This window comes from Cryptomeria japonica, chromosome 3 (assembly GCF_030272615.1).
Source record: "Cryptomeria japonica chromosome 3, Sugi_1.0, whole genome shotgun sequence".
Taxonomy (NCBI): Eukaryota; Viridiplantae; Streptophyta; class Pinopsida; order Cupressales; family Cupressaceae; genus Cryptomeria; species Cryptomeria japonica.
Genome location: NC_081407.1, coordinates 916,384,905 through 916,401,285, shown reverse-complemented (window position 1 = coordinate 916,401,285; position 16,381 = coordinate 916,384,905).

Sequence of the window (16,381 nt, the reverse complement as noted above, 5' to 3'; positions counted from 1 at the left end):
TAGTACTTATAGCTTTCAACAAGCCTTGCCAAGTCTAGAACAAAAGAAACTAATCCATAGGAAACTAGAAAGAGGAGATCAATGAAGATTGCACATTGTTTTTTTCATATTTTATGTAGTCAAGGAAGCCACTCAAGTTGAAAGGGCGAAGTATATGCATAGCCAAAAAACCCAACCCAGTTGATAATGTAGAAGCTGCCTCCAAAAAAATGTCAAGCTGACCCTCAAAGGAAGAGTCAAATATTCTAAAAGGAATAAATTGTAGAGTTAGTTGGAAACCACGTATGGAAGCATCTATTTAGGAAACCACTACCATCCTAGTTGAGCATCTCACAAGAAGTTGTTAAACCATGTCACAAATCCTAAGGGGATATGTTGGACATGTAGCAACAATCTCCCTCTTAGTATTACCCAAGGGGATTTGAACCTACAACCTCATTGTAATACCAATCCCATAAATCTCAAGGGGAGTCTTTTGCAAATAGATGACATAGTAGAGAACCAAAAAGAGGCAATAATAGAGGAAGAGGAAGTGAAAGAAATTATATGAATTGTAGAAGCATCTAGTGTAGGTATTGTGAAAGGAATGAACCCTATGAATCTTATTGCAGGAAGAAGAAATATAATTTGAATGAATCAAGAGCCAACTATAATAAAGAGTCTTTTGAAGAAGCAAAGAACTCCACATTCTTTACATAGAATTTGGCAAAGAAGCCTCAAAAACATATGTGGTTCCTCGACAATAGTTTCTCAAATCATATGACAAGTAAATTTGATCTCTTTGCCAAGTTAGATGACTCTATGGGAAGTCAAGTAAAATTTAGTGTTGATAAAGCGATTTATGTTATGGGAAAAGGTTTTGTTGCAATGAAAAGATAAGCAACAAGAGAATGCTTCTATTCATGACACTTCGCAAGTGTCAAAATTACAACATAATATTTTAAGTATTGTACAACTTACAAAAAAAAATTATAATTTGTTTGAAGATGATTGTTGCAAAATATTTGATAAATTAGCTAACCATCATCTTGTAGCAAGGGCTTGTATGATAGAGTAATTTTTTTTTTCTCTCTTTGATTTTTACTAAGATGCATGCTATCAAGGCAACCATAGATGATTCATGGTTATGGTACCAATGATATGGTGAAGGATTAAGTTGGATCCAAAAAAATAACATGGTAAGAGGACTTCCAATAATTCAAAGAAAAGGATTTTTTTCAAGATGCACACTTAGCAAGTAACATCAACATAGCATTCTAGTGAGTAAATCACGGAGGGAAAAATCTCCTATAGAGATTTTGCATGTTGTCATCTGTGGTGACATGTAAGAAGAATAATTGTTAAGAACTTTTCTTTTTACAATTATTGACGATTTCCCATGCCACACATGGGTTTAATTTATCAAGTAGAAATCAAAGGCTTTTGAATGCTTCAAGAACTTTAAGGCTTTGATAGAAAAGAAAAGTGGGTATTCTCTTAAAATACTCAAAATGGATAGAGAAGGTGAATTTAATTCTAAATAATTTTATAACTTTTGTAGCACTAATGGAATAGAGAGTTTCATATCCCAAATTCCAAAAATAATACCTACTATATATAGTAAGTCCAAATATCTAGAAATAGTAAAAATCAGGAGTTGTGGATGAACTTTAAAATATTGTACTTTTTGGTTAAATGATCAAATAAAATTTAATGTTGAATTAATGCATAGAATTTTAAATGTTTTGGAGCCAAAATATTGTGTGGGAAATTGGAAAGAACATTTTAGAATATTAAGTGGCATCTGGAAGCTTTTCACAACTTGGACATGTGACAAGTTACAACCGAGAGAATTAGTAGGTGGAAGACAAATTACATTCTAGGAAATGCAAATATTCTTCCCACTTGGTCATTGATTTTCAATATGCTTGTTATTTTAAAGTATTTGGTACAATTTCTCATTCATTCCCTTGATTTTATTAGAGTAAAATAGGTTTTGAAAGGGACCCAAAACCCTTAACAAAAAGAGACAGCCATAACCAAGAAAGATTAGACAAAATCCAATAGTTGGCCAGCAGCAAAATAGAAGGAAGGGTGCACAAACCCGACAGTGATTTATTTCATCAAATGATTCTAAAGATAAAAAAGTAAATTTTTCTATTTGATTTTATGTTTCCTTTATCCTAAATACAAATCTTAGCTTCTATTCCTTGTTAAGTTCTGAGACTTCCTCTACCTCTAATCCTAATTCACATGTTCCCACTCCTCCCATGGACACCCTTCCCCATTCCCCTTGTAAGGTTCACTCTAGTGAGCATGAAGAGGTGCTTATTTTATAGCCCACCCAATCCCAATGCATCTTATTCCTCAAATTACAAAAAGCATAGAGGAGATTTGCAAACCATTCAACCTCCATATGGATCTCTCAAAGTGGTAGATGGCCCAATTACATGAGGGCAAGAGAAAATTTTATACTTTAGAGATGTTGGTATTCAAAAATGCCCAAGAATGGTTGGAGGAAACCCTCCATGAATGGACATGGGAGCAAACTAAGAAAATGGCTGAAACCTTCAAAAATTGGAGAATGACGACAAAGGAGATTAAGGAAATCAAAAAATATGTGGGTCAAAATAAAAGTAATTAGATTAATATGGAGGGTGAAAATTGTATATAAACCAAGAAGTCTTAATGAATAATATGTAGGAGATCAATGAGTACTATAGGGAATCAGTGAAGAACATGGTGACTAAAATCCAATTCTTTTAGCAAGAGTTGGCAAGAAGTAAAGAAAAGATGTTAAGAAGGGAGGTGGCACTCTTGATCCATGGCCTCCCACAACATGAACATAAAAGGCTAAAATAAAAGTGACAAAGTCCCAACTATCCCAACCACATGTATTCTATTGATAGATATGTGGCTCTAGGTAGAGGCGTTTCCTTTGAAGATCATATGGAGTTCCTCTAGAAAGAATGGCAGGCTATAAAGAGCCTAAAATCTCTTAACAATAGCTAGTTCTTGGCTTTCCCCTTGTTGTTTTTGTGTTTCTTATTGGCTAACCTTATGAGCTATCAATTTTTTGGTTTTTTCTCAATATCACATCTAGTGAGATTCATTTCTCTTGCCTTGATGGTTGCCTTGTAATGGGTCTAAGCCCTTCCCCGTGCTAATCTAATCAAAACATTTCCTATATAACAAGAGCAATGTATTTACATATTATGGAAACAACTAAGGTTATAGTCTCATGAAAGGAAATCATGAATGCCCAAGCAAGTCCTCTATAATTTTTTCATTATAACTTTCATTAGCTATAGATATACTAACATTTTCTATAATTTTCAAATAGACATGATATAATATTTGCTTTATTTTAGATGGTATCCTAAAGAATATTTTTTGTTAAAACTCTAAACATTGATGTGAGTATTATTTATATAATTTGTTAATTGATCTATTAAAAAAGAAAATAAGGATATAAGAGATAAGATTTATATAGTCTATCTATATTTCAAATAGTTAGAACCTCAATTGAAATGCTTAATTTTTATCTTGGGTGTATGTTCAACGAACCAAGATGATATTGTATTCAGTGCGCTCCACCAATGTATCAATTTTCTTTGAAGCTGTGATTTTCTTACAACGTGTCTTTGGCCAAGTAGAAGAGACTTCATTATTTTAACATAAGAAGTCAGATAAGCGTCCCAGTTTTTTAAACATACACATCGCATTTATTTTATTGACATTTTTCAATTGTGGAGCGATGCCTATGGGCTTTTGTCAGGACCTCGGAAAGTCAATGGAAAAAAATTCGAGAAAATGACATTTTGGAAGTGGGAAAACGCCAGGCATTTCAGACTAGTCTCACACGGCACGGCTTTTGGAGGTCCACCACAGCAATATGACTTTGCTTCTCTCTGGTGAATTCTACATATCTAACAAATCAGCATGCTCCAACCATCTCTTAGTCCGTGGGCACTGCCAAAAATTCTTCTGGTGCCCACAAAGCACCCGAAACTACTAATGGCTTACATTGTCATCTTCCTGCAAATCAATCCATGGAGGTAAGTTAATCAGCCTTCGGTACCATTTGAATCAATCAGAAATAAGTCAGAGTATTCAATAAAATGAAATATTTAATATTTAATCAATTTTTGTCTTTATATAAATGTAATAACCTTTCAATACTAGATTGTCTTTTCGATTTCCGATGAGGACATAAATGTTGTGGTTGTTCGGTTTCTTTGAAAGCTTATAAATAAGTTCAATTTGAATCCAATTGCAAGGAGTTGGAGAGTTATAGAGTTACAGTTTGAATCCAATTGCAAGGAGTTGGAGAGTTATAGAGTTACAGAGTTATAGGCATACAACTCTTAGGACGAATTTGCAAACCTATGACATGCATCTCGTCTACTGAGTTAGCCAATTTGTATCAGCTCTCATGAAGTCCACACACATACGCTCCTTCACAAGATTGCCTAAATTGTACAGGCTTGGGCATACAACTCTCTTTTACAAAGTTTGTCCAAATTGGATAGATTCCAGGCATACAACTCTCTTTTATAGAGTTTTCCCAAATTGGATAGATTCAAGGGCACACAACTCTCTTTCACAAAGTTTGCCAAAAATTGTATAGTTCTTACATATTTTCAATGAAATGAAATTTTATATGATTTCTTATGTGTTTACAATACCACAAATTCTGCTTTGGGTATTGTCCTCTGAATTGACAAAATAATTCAGATCAGTGGTATCATAGCCATTTTCGATTGTTGGAGGTGCATCTACAGTCAAGTGATCTATTTTATGTTGACAAATATTCTGGTTGGTGTTCCAATATTCTCAAGGAGAGAAACTTATTGCCATGTGTTGTTTCAGTGTGTGGCCTTTGTGATTGGATTATATGCATCATATATTTCTTCGATGGTTCATAGATGACCCTGAGGAGCCGCTGCCCATACCTCTAAGTCGATTCACCTCCTCTCTTCTCTTTTTGTCCTATTATTTCATTACATTTCAGATTCTTTACAGATTTGAACCATGCAAATAGAAATCGACAAGTCAGTTTTCTTTGGCAAGTCAAATGATTAGCATTCTCTTATGTTGAGTGAAAGCTTCGTGGGTGAAGAGACTAAAATGTTGGTCTGTAGTCTAAGTGTCACTTTTGCAGAGCAAGTATGGGTATATCTTTTCCATTAAACATTCAAGCGACCTTTTGGTACAATGGCCGGTGACATGGATCATAGTTGTAAGCAGAATACCGGGACCTAGACTATCTCCGTGTTGCATGTCTCAGGAGGTTCCTAGATCGGTCTTATTTGGTGTTATGAAAAAAACATACAGGTTCGTGGTCTTTTGTTCAAGTCCCATAGAGCAGCTTTCCACAATCCACTACTCTTTTATCACAAAACCGTTACCATGGCTGGGAGATAGTCACAGTTGCAATATGTCAATCTAGTCAACAATGCACTGCACATGTGCGAAGATGAATTTTAAGATATAAATTTTGGTTCAATTGCATTAGAAGATTGCAGCGTTTCCTATGGCCTCGCAATCAGATGCAGAAGTTTTCAGTCAAGAAGGTGGGAATTTGAGAGCGAAGAGTTTGAGTTCCACTTGGACAAGACCAATGAAGCACCAAACAACAATGCAATCAAAATTTAATTTGTAAGATGATCGAGAAATGGGGCCCATTGCCTTTCAAGATGGGATGAATGATCAGAAATAAGTCAGAGTATTCAATAAAATGATATATTTATTATTTAATCAATTTTTGTCTTTATATAAATGTAATACCTTTCAATATTGGATTGTCTTTTCGACTTCCGATGAGGACATAAATTTAGTGGTTGTTAAGCTTCTTTGAAAGCTTATAAATAAGCTCAATTTGAATCCAATTGCAAGGAGTTGGAGAGTTACAAAGTTATAGAGTTATAGGCATACAACTCTTAGGACGAATTGGGAAACCTATGACATGCATCTCATCTGTTGAGTTAGCCAATTTGTATCAGCTCTCATGAAGTCCACAGCATACGCTCCTTCACAAGATTTCCTAAATTGTACATGCTCGGGCATACAACTCTCTTTTACAGAGTTTGCCCAAATTGGATAGATTCCAGGCATACAACTCTCTTTTATAGAGTTTGCCCAAATTGGATAGATTCAAGGGCACACAACTCTCTTTCACAGAGTTTGCCAAAAATTGTATGGTTCTTACATATTTTCAATGAAATGAAATTTTATGTGATTTATTATGTGTTTACAATACCACAAATTTCGCTTTGGGTATTGTCCTCTGAATTAACAAAATAATTCATATCAGTGTTAGCAATGAACGGTTGGAAGTTGAGATATGTTTTGGTATCAGTAATCATTTTGCATTTTAGATGTAGGCTTCCTTTTAATTAGTAATTGGTCAACATGTTACAAACTAACATTCATTTTAATAATATATCCATTGCATTTTAGTGTATATATTATTATTTTCCATATAATAAATGTTTAGATTATCATTAATAAAATAATATTAAAGCTATTCAAAAAAAAGGGGTAGATATAAAATCACCTCTCTAGACTATACATGGGACTAACATATAAAGTATAAAACATACAAAGAATTACAAAGCTGTTAGGCAGTGAAATTAGGAGAAGCGAGGGAGGAGAATTCAGTCATATGATTTTCCCCATATATTACTAGCATCAATAGAATCTATATGGGGACCTACCCATTATCATTTTGACCAACCCTTCATACATGAAGTGAGCTAAGAGGTAGCAACTAGCACATAAAGAATTGGAGCCAAGGAACAATACTGATGAATAGATTTAAAATAGTCCAAAGGTATTGGATTGTTGACTAGTAATGGTAATACAAATTAAGGCATAAACAAATAGCATGGTATAGACTAAATGAGTCAATGCCCAATCCATAGAGCACAAAGCATGACAAAAATAAAAGGTCATTCAATATGATAATAAGCATTGGTAAAGCCAATTTTTCGGGGAAAAAAATTTATTGAGAATGTCTTAGACCTTTGTATACCTTCCAAAATTATAATAATATTGTCTATAGTATACCTAGATTTAGTGAAATTAGTTTTCTCAAGCCTCATAATTGAGGAAGGAGATGGTACACCATACCCAAAACCTTGGCAATGATCATCAATGGGTTGTTAAATAAAGTGACGAGTCTCAAATTATAAATACTCTTTGGGTCTCTAGACTTAAGTATGAATTAAATATTTCCTTTGTTAATAGCTTTCTCTAATGATTTCACGGTTAGAAGGATATAAAGAAAAACTTATGTAGGTCTTTTCCAACATAATCCTTGAGTAACTTGTAAAACACAGAATGGAAGCCATGGCAAGCAGGAGCTTTATCATTTTCTATGGTGTGAACAACCTCCTTAAGATCAGTAATGAAGAGTAATGGAAACACAAACCTATGTTTCCATTTTTTTTGTGACGCAAACTAGAACTTTTGATTTTTAGCATTTTTTAGCAATAAAAAAATCCATCTTCAAATATATAAAAAATGTCATTTAAAAAAAAATTAAAAATAATAGACATAAATTTCATTAATATTTCTATATTTGATCAATTTACATCATTTTGAAATTCAATTTAGAAATGTCACTTTTATGTAGTCGAAGTTAAATAGTTTTAGTTGTGTTGGCCACTTCCTTTATAAAAGTGTAACACAGCATTGTGCTTTTACCCAAGAGCATTAATGATGAAAGGCTTGTTGTGATGAGGAAATCAAAGAATAAATAGCTTGGATGCATTCCTAAAGGGATTGGTTAATTTCAAGAGAATTTTCCTATGTAGTAAACACTTTCTCATAATGTTTGGTAAAATCCAGGAAAATGTATACAAGCTCTTAGAGGAAATTCTACCCATTCTCAATCTACTTAATATCATGTATGTTATAATGAGCTTTGATGGATTGAATGAACTCTTTACAAGCTCTATCTCCAAATTTATGTTGATGTAGCATGGATTGGGCTTAAGCATCTCTAGTAGAATATTTGTTAGTGTAATGTATGGAAATAGGGTTCACTATCTTATGCATGCAAACTAACTAGACCTATTTCACAAACACTGCATTAAAAGGAGAAATAATCTCAATATATTCAACCGCAATTCTATTAGGAAGAACGTTGAGTGCAAATTGACTTGCTCTCCATTTTTTATTGAGTTGAAAATGGACTATAAAAATATAAAGTGAATACAAAATCTAGGGTAAGAAGTTATATGTATGAATTGACAACTTGGTCTGAGTATGTTATTTGATGCTAAAATAGAAACTTCAGAACATGTATAGGAATGAGAAGTGAATTTAAAAGTGCTCATGTTCCTAAAATTTGACTTGAAGTTGACTAGACAAGGTAATCTAGAATTTCTTTATCTTGTGATGATCCACTACATAGAAACCTGAATTTGGACTCCTAAGACCTAAAACTAGGACCTTGGTGAATCTAAGGCTATTCTAAGAGGCCAATGGCTCCTAGAATACCCTTTTCTTGGATACAAATACACCACATGCCCTTGTCCAGGGTTTTCTAATTCAAATTTGTAGTAATGACCTGTCTAACTATGTCGAGTGTTTTCCAAACTTTATATCTCTATCTGAAACCTACAATTGGACCTATAAGACAAAAAGAGGATATGTTTGGTTGATAGGGGTTTATTTGGGTAAAGCCTCGGTATTGGATTTAACCCTAAAATTTAATCAAAATAGAAATAGAAAGCATGTCTTTAGAGGGCAAATGCTAGACTTCAATTGAAATGCTTAATTGAGATGATTATACATTCAATTGATGATACAATTCTCTTATGATAAGTTGTCCATGTGTCGATTTAATAACATGATAAATCACATAAAATTCATCATGAAATCATAATTGAAACAGAATTGAAGATTCCTTGATGTAGCTTGATGTTGCATAGACTTAGATCTACTCTTGTAGAGGAAAACTTTCTCATGAATTGTAATGATAGCATAATTATGAGATAAAAAATGAGATTTAATAAAATCAATTATGAGGAATGCCTTATATATGGGTCTCAAAGTAAAATCACCTTTAGGTTGACTAATCCAGAGGAATGACCTATTTGGTTTGACACTTCAAATGACAAGGGCTTGTTCAACTGCCACTTAAGTTGTCTTATGGGCTTAGACTCACCTTACGACACTTGAACTCGATTGTCCTTAATTTTTCCAAATACCATTGGCCAAAATCTAAGTGTGACATAGAGGTCCTTGAAAAATCCTTGCATGAGGACTTTTAACAATGCACTATACTTGTGTTTGCATACATGGTCTTATAAAGACTTACGATGTCTACTCTCTCTATATAGACACTCAAACTTCCAATGTAACACATTTACTTTGAATGTTCTCAATATATTTTAGACACATCTTATAGCCCCCTTTAACATTGAGACAAGTCCCCTTCACCATATCCAGTAATAACTAAGGTATGAGGTAAGACATCAACCATGACATAAATTGGGTCTGCACTACAAGAGAACAAGGAAACCACACAATGCACTATGATGCTTTATCAATTGGACCAGGATTTCAAGACAAATTAATGTACCACTCCTCCTACAAATACCATAAGCTTGACAACTAATTTTGATCTAGTTAGACATGGACTTACATATGTTGTCCTAGACTATCATGCACTAGTCTATTTGGACTATCACTACATAATTCATGTGAAACTCTTTAAAAGGGTCAATTACTTCTTGGGATAGGTATGTAAGACCTTAAAACACACTCCCATTATCCTTCCCCAATCATAAAAATATCAAACCAATCCTTTATGTGTTCAGACATGCCTTCACTATTGTAACTAGGTCTGATACATCCATATATCAGACCAATCGTTCCTTTTAAGCACATGTGAACTTGAACATGGAGGCCCGCACTCTTAGGATATGATATATGATATAATGAAATTCCTCTCTACCCTTTTTTGTGGTGTTTCAATGGTAGAGGGAAGATTTATACATTTAATTTTCTCATTGGTTACCCTACCTAGGGTTTTTACTATTCTAGAATGAAAATACAATAACTTTCTTGAAACTTAATGAAAACAAATGAAACCAAGACCATAATAAATTATATTCAAGTAATTTTCATTCCCAATTGGTCTTGGCCCATGGATTTTAAAGTAAAGTCCATAAAAAATGGATTTGCAACAAAAACGTGAGAGAATGCATAAGCAAATAATGTCTCCATTCATCAAATTTGTAATCATAATGTCACCAACCCCTAAGGTCATGGTTACATGGCCTATTTATGCTATCATAATTAATTTATCACCTCCAATCGATCCACAATTGACTCTTAGCAACATTTTTAAAATTTGGATTACAACTTTGAAAAGTTTTCATTACAACTTTGACAATATTTGAACAACTTTTACATCTTTCGTCCAAATGACCCCAAAATTTCACAAGTGACTCCAAATGATAATGAATGGTCAAAAATGACCTTATTTATAAGAAACGACATAAACTAGATAAACAACCCAAATTTGAGTATGTTGAGCATGAGGGTGCTCTTGCACCATTGACTTAGAAATATTAGAATTTTACATCAAGATAGTTTTGGAATTGGTAAGACTGGCCCTATAACCTCCCAAATTTTAGGTAAAATAATTGGACAATGGAGCTTAGACCAAATATGTCTTGACAAAATAGGTCTGAATTTTTAGGGTCGTTAGATTATAAGATCTTATTCCCAAAAATGTACTATAATGAAAATATATAATATTTACATGAGGTAAATGTGTCTCAATATTTGAAATGGAATAGAACTCATAATGAATTGGAATAATAAAGGATAAAGGGCACACCTTAAAATAAGAGCTCAAATAATAAAGTGTTGATGTATTAAAGTTAAATAAGAATTATAATATTGAATTAAAAAAATTCCTATAATGTAGAGGAATGGGAAATACTAAAATGAGTGCTAGGAGAGTGAAATTGGACACCCTAATTAAAGGTGTACAATTTATAATGATACATTCAACCCCCACTTTAGTAGAGTATGATCTTACAATCACTCATGATAAAGTACAAATGAACAGATAAAGCATATGAGAGAAAGACAAGCTAGTGATAAGATAACAATGAGGAATAATAAAGCCCCCAGGAATACGATATTTCCAATCTATGCAAGTAACCTTCAACTATACATGAAGAAAACAACATTAGTACTAAACAAAAGCTTGGCTTGTTCATTTTCTTCCATAGGTGGCATGTTGGAGGATGAGAGGATTTTTTGCTTGAGATGGTGGTCACTTGGTTTTATTGCATGTATCTTGTCGGAGCACGAGAGAATGATTAAGATTCATGCAGTTATATGTATGGCTATGATGATGCATTTCATTGATTGAACCTTATGCAATGTATACAACAAGTGGGAGAATGTTGGGAAAATAGGTGTTGTACAACTTGCATAATAATTTTATAATTATAATATTTATTTATTATGTTTCCCATGGACATGTAATGTAATATTTATTGTGTGATGTTAAGAATGAACATGTAACATGTAGAGATTCCTTTGGTATATTCTTGGGGCCACTTGATGAGTTGTATTGTAACATTGGGATTATTATATTTATTTATATAATATTAGGGAAAAATATTTAAAAAGAGAAAAATTAGTACCCAATATTAAATGTGGGATCAAGGGTAGTTGTGAGCACATGCTTTTACTTTACCACTAGTTGTTTTTGTGTGATCTTGGGTCTATATAAGCAAGAACGTGTTTTGTGGTTAAAGTTGGTTGGTGGTTTTGGGTTGTCATTGTATTGAGTCCTTTGGAGATTGCATTTGTGAAGCATGGCATGGGATGTGTGGATTCATGATTGGACACATGGGAATGCATTGGAGGGTTTGATGGTTCAAAGGTATTCATTGTAACTCTTATTGCTTTATGGTTAAATAATATAATGGAGTATGGATGCTTTTGCAAGCTAGGTTTTTCCCTCATGAGGGTTTTCTCAGGATATATCTTGTGTCATCTTGTGTCTTATCTATTTTGGTCTTTGAATTATGGTGATTTTGTAAGCTTGGATGCATGCTTTTCTCTCATGGGTTATGTAGGAAATGAATTATTTGTATCTAGGTTTAAAGCATTATTTCCTAACATGGAAAAGGTGATGCAACCTAGAAAAAGGAGTAAGCCTTCCCTTATCTGTACTTCTAAGTTCCTCTTTCAACGTTTCTCCAACAACTAGAACATGACCATTCAATTATGCAATTGGAACATCAAACTGAAAATTCTTATGTGCCTTGTCTTTAAAGGACAAAAGTATGTTGCTAACCTTTGTTAATGATTTGAAAAAAACACTGGAATGATGTACTTTATTTGGTAATCCATTAATACTATATACCTCATGCATGAAACACTAGAATTTGTCATTCTCCATAGTAGCTTGTCCAAGATCTTCCTCCTTCACTCTACTGGTAATAATGATGACATTGTTCTTTTCTATCTCTTCTTGGTTTCTCTATTGTTCATTCTCATCCATTGGTCTTGTCAACATGTCAACATCTAGTGGAGGTTCCTTGGTCTGTAAATTATCATTATTGATTGTACCTTTCCAACTTACTAGGTCTATTGTTGCCTTCTCCATGGGCTTTGTAGAATGATTGTCCTACTCCCTCTTTGGATTACTACTATCATACATAATATACTTAGATATACTACCTTCTATTTGATTGATACTCCTCATTAGAGGCAATAAATTAGAAGGTGTATCAACAATATGTACACTAATTTCCAACATGTCCTATATGTCCTAAGGTAACTCATCAATGTGTGTTGTTGTTATGATTGTCTTAGGTCCAATCACCATGGTACAACCTATGGTTTCCTCTTGTACTATCTTGAAGAAATCCTTATTGCCCGTTACCATCACACTTGATCCCACTTGTTGTTCTGTATTTATCCTCCAAGGGTGTTAAGGTATAAGAGGTTCCATCTTTCTCTATCACATAAGTATTCTTCCTACCATCATACTTGACATTTCTATCACATTGCCATGTTCTACCAAGGAGTACATGAAGAACATACATAGGGATGATGTCAAACAATATTTTGTCCTTATACCCTCCTATATGAAATTCTCTCAAACTTTTCTCATTCACCAAAATTTATTGACCCTTATTTAACCGAGAGCCTTTATATGGATTAGGATGAGGCAATCTCTTCAAATCTAACTTCTCTACCATTTCAATAGAAACCAAATTGTCAATACGTCCAAAATCAATGATAACCTTGCAAAATTTACCTTGGCATTTACATGTAGTTTTGAATAGATACTTCCATTGGGGTGGATCCTCCTCCACAGGAGCTTTGATAAAAGTCCTCCTCTTCAACAAAGACTCTCCCATTTCTAGTTTTGTCATATGTGGTGAAGAACTCACACTCTCAGCATCATCACCTTGTGTTATATGGTTCCTTCTTTCACTCCTAAAAGAAGTAGATTGTTTCTCTTTGGGACATTTTCATGCTTGATGACCTACAAACTTGTTGCAATTATAACACTTCCTATTGAATTTATAACAAGGGGTCCACAATCCCACAACTAGCAAGTTATATTTATGCTAGTTGTCCATAGAAAATACATAAATTTTACAAACCAACAAGTTGTATTAAGTTGGGTGATTCATGTTTAAGAGATTGATTCTATTAGCCAACAAGTTGTGTTATATTGAGTGATCCATAGAAAATGCATAGTTTCAATTGGACAACAAATTGTGGTATGTTGTGTGACCCATGTAGTGCAGCAAATAATTACACTAGCAAAACCCCATTATACTACATAATCAATGCCTCAAAAAGTGTAAATGACAACAAAAATCATGCTAAAAAGTTGTGTTATGTTAGATAACCAATATCTCAAGGAGTATAAGAAATAATAGTCCAATTATCAAGCCTCAATTTACTAGTTTACCAATGTTTCAAGGTGTATAATCATGTTTGACGAAGGATCAAGCTAGCAAGTTATGTCATGCTAGATAATCAGGGATGAATCATATGGATTCCACTAGCTAGCAAGTTGTGTTATGCTAGGTAATCCATAAATTACCAATTCTTCAAGGAACCAATCTTTTAAGCCACACTATACTAGATGATCAAAATAAAGATTATATGCCATGAAAGTTGATAAAGATAGATTGATAACCATGTCTTATGGGACTTTATGCAACACAAAACCACCATTCATTGGGTACATCAATGAATAAAAAATAAGAAAGGAGGCCTCACATGTCCACCCTTAAAATGTCAACATATTACTATGTTCATATCCTAAGGAAGATAGAGGTCTAAGTCAAAGATAAACACCTTCACCACCAAAGAGATATCCTTTTCAACAATTAGTGTGTTTCAAGCTATGAAGGATATAGTTGGTTCCCAAACCAATAGTCCCTGAGTCCTAGAGGAATTTCCACAAACTCATCGATAAACTCAGGGAGGGATTTGGCCAAAGAACGAGAATCAGTCAAAAGACTGAAATCTCCTGCACTTTTGTCTTTGCAAGACCAAGGTGGGTGAACCTATGCAATGTCAAAATAACTAACAGCTTCACAATACTCAGGCCATTACATTTATACAAGATCATCCCAAATAAAATGTACTAATAAAGATGGTTCAACTCCTGGTTATGGTTTTAACCTTAGTTTATAAGCATATATGCACTTCGTTGAGGGAGGGTTTTTCTACACTAATCCTACTCCTAATGCAAAAAATAAAAGAAGGAAACAAAAGAGATTTAAAGAGAATAGATTGATTTTGACAGTTGGGTGCAAACTCTATAATAAGTGCCTTCATCAAGGCAGCAAATTCAAATTGTAGCTAATAGAAATTAACCCAAATAGCCTAAACTATAACTAGTGGGTTCTCAATATCAATGCATTTCATTAACACCCCCTACTACAGTTTCATTGCAACCATGCTTACATATCCTACATGCATACAATACCATTTCATTATCCTATAAAAGGCACTTTTAATCTCTTCCTTGAAGAGAAGCAAGAAACAAGATAAAGACCTGAGCTTACAAGGACAAAACAAAGAATCCTTGATCGTCTATTTCATAAAATAGTGAACTTACATGCTGGAGACAGTTACAATAAAAAAATTGAATCTTTCATGTGCTCTAGTTATACATTATTTGTAATGGTAAAATGACTATAGACTGAAAAAATGAACTCTAGCTTACTCTTAATCTTCGACTATACATGGAACAAAACCTCTATTTTGAACCAACCCCTTCACACTAGCCTTGGATTCCCTTTTATAAGCGCAAGGGAGAAAAAACAAGCTACAAGCCAGGTGAGACACACACATCAAAATTTGATTGTCTGGGACATAGATAGGCCATGATGTGTCTATTCTCCTGCTCTCCATACAATCCACCTGGAAACAATCAATTCAAATGGTTGCAATGGTAGTCTTTGGGATCTGGGACCACAAACTTGAGAACAATAAAAAGTAGGTGTCTCGAGAAACTCAAAAATTTGCCTTAAGTTCGTCCTCTATTGCATCCTAACTGATCTCTAAACCTAGATTACTATACTTAGTAATCTATACATGTTCTATGTCCTTCCATCTTCTCGATTGGTGACCCTCTGGCATATTCGAGGCTGTGAAATCCCACTGACAAAAGATCATCAGATCTTATGGAGCCCCTCAACTACTCCTCTATCCAATCTTCATTAAATGTGAGCTCCCTCTTGGGCTTTGTCATTGTGATCCAATCTAATTTGGTCGCAAAAATATACCTGCAACTCTTGTCGGCACAATCATTCTCATTAGCAGTGTCTCTCCCTTTGAGAGATGGAATTTAGCCAATCTGCACGTGCCACATCCTCAAAATACTCCCCCTATCCTCTGATCAACCTTGGTCAACCCTCCATGTGGACCCCTTGACCAATCAGATTTCATGGTGGCATTTTCGGCGGGTTGCATAACATGTGTGTTATGTGCACTATGATTCCATTGTTTGACCTTCAACATCATAGGATAATAGGCTCCACCTTTCCTTTTTCTTTTACTTATCCTACGCTACCTCTGAGACATCACCTTACCCCCACAGGATAAGCCCTTTCTTCATTTTCTACTTTGTTTTCTTATCTCAAGGCCTTTGGAAACACTCTTTTTACGTCCGCAGGATAAACCCTTTGTCTATTTCTTCTATCATCCTCTTATCCCATGGCCCTTTCCTTATCCCCATAGGGATGCGCAGGATAAGGAAATCCTTTTCTTCCCCCTTTACTTTCTTATCCCACAACCAATTACTTGTGTTTCAAGAATCGCACGGGATAATCTTTTCTACTTGGTACCTCCTCTTTTATCTTATCCCACACTGCCATTTGGG